Below are 6235 nucleotides of genomic sequence, written 5' to 3'. Positions count from 1 at the left end.
ATACAACAATTAGTATTAATAACTCTGCTTCCTGACCTTAACTTATTATTCAACGTATTTTCGATTTATATTTTCGGGCTTACCAAACACAGCAATCGAGGTATTTCAGAACAATTTATTACACTTTGCTAATTATGAAATTTATTACAATTGTAAATAATTGTATACTCGATTGCTGTGTATGATAAGCCCTAAAATATAAATTACAACAACCTTCGTTTATGCAAGAATTACGTATTCCATTAAGGCTGAATGAAATATAAATATCTAACAGAATGCTGGGTCAATATTTCATTTTTATTGTTAATTAAGTAGTATTAAATCTATGGAATATCCACTATTGTAATGAAACGTTTATTTCTACATTAGAAATGTTTAAGTAAACTTTCCTTTCATGACTTCGTCTAACCGTTAGAGCTAAATAAAATTACGGATGTAAAAAATCAGGAATGTGCTACTTGAAACCCCTTTTGTACTCACAAAAGGGGTTTCGAGTTCGTTACTTTTTACCTTGCGTGTGGAGATTCTTTCACTGTAATTTTAACTAGCTTCGTTCTGAAGTTCTTTTTTTCTTCACTTATTAGAAAAAATAAATCCAATTATTCTATACTCCTGAGTCTTCTTCAATCTAAAAACAGAAAGAAAAATAGACCTCGTCTACACAAGGTGAGTGAGTGAGTGCCTTACCACTAGACTATTCGTCTACTTCCTCTTTCTTTGTTTTCTTTTCACACGTGGTCTAAATCCTTTCCAAGAATAAATTCCTGGACAAGAAGGGAACCTCTCAGCGTTGGGAACCCTAATTAAAGAAGTTTCCCTACATTTAGAGCAGTGTTTCTCAACCTCTAACGAATCGTCGCCCCTTCAATAAAACTGTTACGTAGTATCGTCTTCTTCACTTCGAAAAAAATTTTGTTGGGCGTTAGCCTCGGCCTTCAAATTTGTGTTGCATTGAATAGACTAGTGATTAGTATAATGTTATTTGTTTCATTATTGTACGATATAACGAATAAAATATCTAATTATTCTTAATATAATGTTTTACTATATCGCCCAAAAATCATATAAATTGTTATTAATCGTCCCCCAACATGGAAAATCGCCCCCGTTGAGAAACACTGCTCTAAATGTAGGGAAACTTCCTTATTCTAAAACCAGACCCTATTCTCTAAATTTTAGAGAATAGGATCTGATTTTACAAGTTAAGAAGATTTGTTAAAATTCTAGAATTGTAAGAATATTTTAATTAAAAAGTTGAAGAAATTCAAGAAAGTTACTCAAAATTTATCTGTGGCCTTGAGTGTGCTATGTTAGTTCGCATATAGGGAAAATGGACTGTTTTCAATACGCGCATCTGCTTCTGATAAACTGATTCGCTAACAAAAAGAGGGCCAGACCGGTCCTTTTTTTTAGTCCAATGCGCAAGTGACGTATGAAGATTATTCGAATGTGGAGTCGTAATATGTAACAAAGAGCGAAAATATAAAGAAATAAATATTTTATTTCACCACATAAAAAGTTAAATTTAAAGATACTTCTTTTTAGCAAAACAAAAAATGACGTCACTATATTAAAATCTGCAGTTCTATAAGCTTTAAACTGTAAGGAATAATAATAGTAATTATAATAAAATGTAGATGAGAAAAGCCACCCCCGGTGACGATACTTTAGAAATATTTTTGTAAATCTTCGTCCGATGGCGATAATTATGATTAATTATTTGAAGACAAAGTCCTTCCCAAAATAAGGAACCACCATTTATTGTGTTCTGAACATTACATGTTTGGCGACTGACCTTTCCTTTGAGGCTACTGGCCGCCAAACATTCCTTTAAAAAACACAAATATAAAGTAATTAAAAATATAAACATTTTTAAAAAGCAGTTACTGGTGATATACGGACGTCTTCTATTCTTCCATCATACCTTTTTGGGGTCGTTTCGGCTTTTATCTACGATGAAATTATAATAATAATAATAATAATAATAGTAATTATAATAATAATGTTAATTATTTTGCCGTATCATTATGTTACACGTAAAAAAAACCCAAAAATTGCACTGGACATTTCATAACTTCAATGTCTGGTAATTTACCGACACGTCTATCATAGTGCTGTAGACAGGTGTAACTTCCAGTCTTAAAGCTAAACACTCGATTTCATGCTAGGCGCGAGAAGCAAACGCAATTTGAATTTCCCATCACTGTGACCGGTCCCCGGAGAGCTATTTCTAAATGAGACGTTAGACAGGAAAAAGGTAACAATGGAACAAACAAGGGCAAATAAGACAGTATTAAATACAAAATTTAAAACATTAAAATTATCTTAGTAACGACTTGTTAATTCACGGTAGTTTTAAATATTTCTAACCACTTATAAAATAATTTTAAAAGGTCGGCTTTTATGCATAAACGTGTTTCTTCCTGTTACACAGAGTTTAGCTACTTTACTTCGAGACACGTGATTTTATGAGTGGACTCATAGTCACGTGGTTTAGAAGGAACGTAAATGTTCATTTTCAACGGAAAACGAAAGTTCAGAGAGTATTTCCGTGTTATACTTAATAAGTTCTGGACTTTTTGTCGAACGTGTTTGAAATTCTGCGGTAAGTTTGTTTATTAAAAATATTCATCCTGTTAAATTTTTATAATTAAAGGTCGAAAAATTAAGAGATGGGGATTGTTTGTCATTTCTACAGTAGGGTTGGACTTAATGACGATTTTACTCGTTAGCATTCAAAGTTTTTTTTATAAAACTCATCAGCCACAAAATTAAGCTGTTTTTCATTTTGTAATAGTTAAAAACATAAAAAATTTTAAATAAAGTATTGATTAAAAGTAACATGTAACAATAAGTAATCATTCTAGTCTTATAAATGGCCTGCTGTCTACTTCCTTTATTTCTTAACAAAAGTTAATTTATTAACTTTTACAAATATGCAAAAAAGTGCAGATAAAAATTGATATTTATAATAATTAATTGATAGCTTTTTGTTCTAAATTATTTTTAGTCGATATTACTAAAAATTTGGGAAGGGGAGTCTTTAAAATCGGAAAAATAGGCGAAAATCCTATACAATATTAGTTGATAGATAAACAACCTCGGTGTCACGTTTACATACGCATCTTCGACATGTGGGTCCAAAGGGCATCCTGTCTAATAGCTAACAGTTTTTTACACAACCAGACAGAACAAAAAAAGGATATAAAATAAATATAGAGTTTAAAATACAATAAAATTTGTAACTGGTTAATTAAGGCGAATATATTATTAGCAAAACTACTTCGATTTAAAATGTGTTTATATAGTCAGGTAAAAGAAATTACTTCTATAATCGAAGTTTCCGAACTACTTTTAATTCACATCGCAGCCTCAATAGGTTTTCTGACATTATTGTAGCATGCCACATTTTTTTAACTTTACGGGAGACGACAGCGACAGCAGAACGAAATTTTTCGAAACTAAAATTAATCAAAACTTATTTAAAATGCAGCGTGTCACGATACCGTCTTAGCTCTGCTATAACAATTGAAGAAACAATAACTTGTCGACTTGATCTGGAGAAGGTGATTGACCGATTTTCAAACGAAAAAGCAAGAAAACAACAGTCCTGAAGCTTTTATGTACTATTATGTATTTGTTACGAAACTAAACTTGCATATATTTCGTCAATACAGTTTATATACTATGTAGTACAAAGGCCGGATGGCAGAGCGGTCAAGGTGGCAACTTAACGCTTTGGAGAACCCTGGATCCGGACGGGTCGAAAAATTCTCAGGATTTTCAATGTACTATATGCATTGAAAATTGTACTATATGCAAATGAAGTGAAAAACTCGTATCTACCACCAGAGGGCTTGAAGCAGTTATAAATTGGAAAAGGACAATATGGTGAGAAGAATTCTTTTTGTGATTTTAGTGAAAAGTGTCAGAACCTCTAATAAAAGGCTGACACTGGATCGTTTTTACTTTGTGAATTTTTTGCCTATTTTTACCTTTTGTAAAAGAAGTTTTTTCTTCTTAATAACCAAAGTAACTGTTACTTCTGGAGTAGTGTAAAGGATTAAATGATAGACTCAAAAATGAAATAATTTTTTGTAAATAGTCTTAATTTCAAAATTCGAGAAAATTCCCAGGAATTTTTCGGTTGGTGGTCCGTCCGGATACGTCGGGCCCTGTCTTTCACCACCCGGCTGTTCCATTGTGGACTTGGATTACTAAAAGAGGCCCTCTTAGTGTCCACAGGGCGGAAAGAATTAAAAGAGAAAATAAACAATATAATAAATATTATTAGGTACTCTGTACTTAAAGAATTATATTTTGTTTTATTATTATATTTGTATTTATTAAATTGAATATCTTATTGTTGAAGTGCCTCGAATTTCAAATGAATTGTTACGAAAGGTTTTAAATCAAAATAATTAAACATATGTTTTAAAATTAAATTTTCAAACTAAATTGCACGAGACCTCTTCCGAGGGACGATGGGCCCACCGATTCTACTTGCTACAGGGCGCTGAATATGTAGCTACGCCCCTGACTGATGATAAAAAAATAAGATGAGCTTTATGCAGGTAGGTTTAGTCTACTGATTGAGCTTTATGCAGGTAGGTTTAGTCTACTGGTTAGGTCTTAAAAATTAGTTAATTGAACTCCATAAACAAAATATTCCTATGTAGCGCTCCGCGTCGCAAAGCGCGAGACGCATCTGTTTACATTCTCTTCCAAATCGATTTCTCTGTATTGATATACAGTATTGTAATTTCCATGTAAATGAGTCTGAAGTGAAAGCGGAAAGGGAAGCTACGTCAACTTCCTTGCAACTTTTCTGGCGACGTATATGTCACGTGATACCAGTTCTAATGTGAATTATTTGTGAATTATTTAATGAACGGCTTTTTTAAATGTTTAAACATACTTCGTGAAAGTAGTATTTTTGATAATGAATAATGACAGAAAAATGCAGCCAGAATCTATTTATTATAAGCAGTGAAGAAAACAAATAATTATTAATGCCTTACTGTCCTTTAGTTTCTTATTATATATTTTGTCAACGTGGACATTAACTATTAATAGGACAATTATGCTGGTTTTAAGATTTTACGCAAGAATTAAGGAAAAAGTTCTTAACCAGCATAATTGTCCTATTAATAGTTAATGTCCACGTTGACAAAATATAATATAATAAGTGAAGAAAATGTTCGTATGCGAAATAGTCTTACAGAAGCTTGTATAATTTATGTAAATGCTTTATTTTACATATAATATTTTTTAGTAAATATTCTTTTTTTCAAATAAAATGCGTTTGCAAATGAGTTTAGACCAGAACAGATTAGGACTTTTACCGCTTACTACAAGACGACGCTGCTTCTGATTATCACGTGACCTACACTTATAACTCACGAGAGTGATAAAAAAAGACAATTTTATTTTCTTTATCCCAGCGATATTTATAATTTGAAATAATCAAATGTTACAATAAACATTTAAAAACATCTCGAAATTCGATTAATTTAGTAATTAGATCTTTAAATCGGACACGTTTTAAATCTATCACAGAATAACTAGTTATAGATACTTTCATAACTAACTATGGCGCCAGCTTTTTCCCGCGCAATTGGATGTACAGTATGGAGTGATCTACGTTCCGTAGAGTGACGTCATTACTATAACTAAAAAAAAACTTTTCAAAACACTAAAATATCGATATAAAATCGATATAAAAATTACTTTATTTGTAAAGAAAATCAGGTATAAAATATTACAATATATAGGCCTACATGGACGAAATAAATGCTGTTATCCCTAAATTAATTTAAGAAACAATTATAGTACGATTCTAGGTAAAATTTTTAAACGTACAACAATCTAATTTATTTGTGATTAAATGAGAATTGTATTAATAGATCTAAGTCCAAATTATCTTTCTGCGAACGAATTTGTCTCCTTATTAACCACGGGTCATTTCACAATTCGGGAGACTTTTGTTTTTAAATATTTGACCTGAGGTCAAACAGGTGGTCATCAAAGTTAACCCAATTTCTATACAGCAGCGTTTCTCAACCTGGAAGTCGCAAAACAATAGTGAAATAATTTTATGAGAAAAAATTATTTACTATAAACTTATAAACATTTTACTTACAATAAGTACACATGTAAAAACAGAAATTAATGTGACAATTACATTTGTTTTTCATTTAAAATTTTTTCCATACATGGATCTACGTTAGAAACA

This window comes from Centruroides vittatus, unplaced genomic scaffold, assembly GCF_030686945.1.
Source record: "Centruroides vittatus isolate TY-2023 unplaced genomic scaffold, ASM3068694v2 contig_2033, whole genome shotgun sequence".
In the NCBI taxonomy this organism is placed as follows: Eukaryota; Metazoa; Arthropoda; class Arachnida; order Scorpiones; family Buthidae; genus Centruroides; species Centruroides vittatus.
This window is presented reverse-complemented; position numbering follows the sequence as displayed.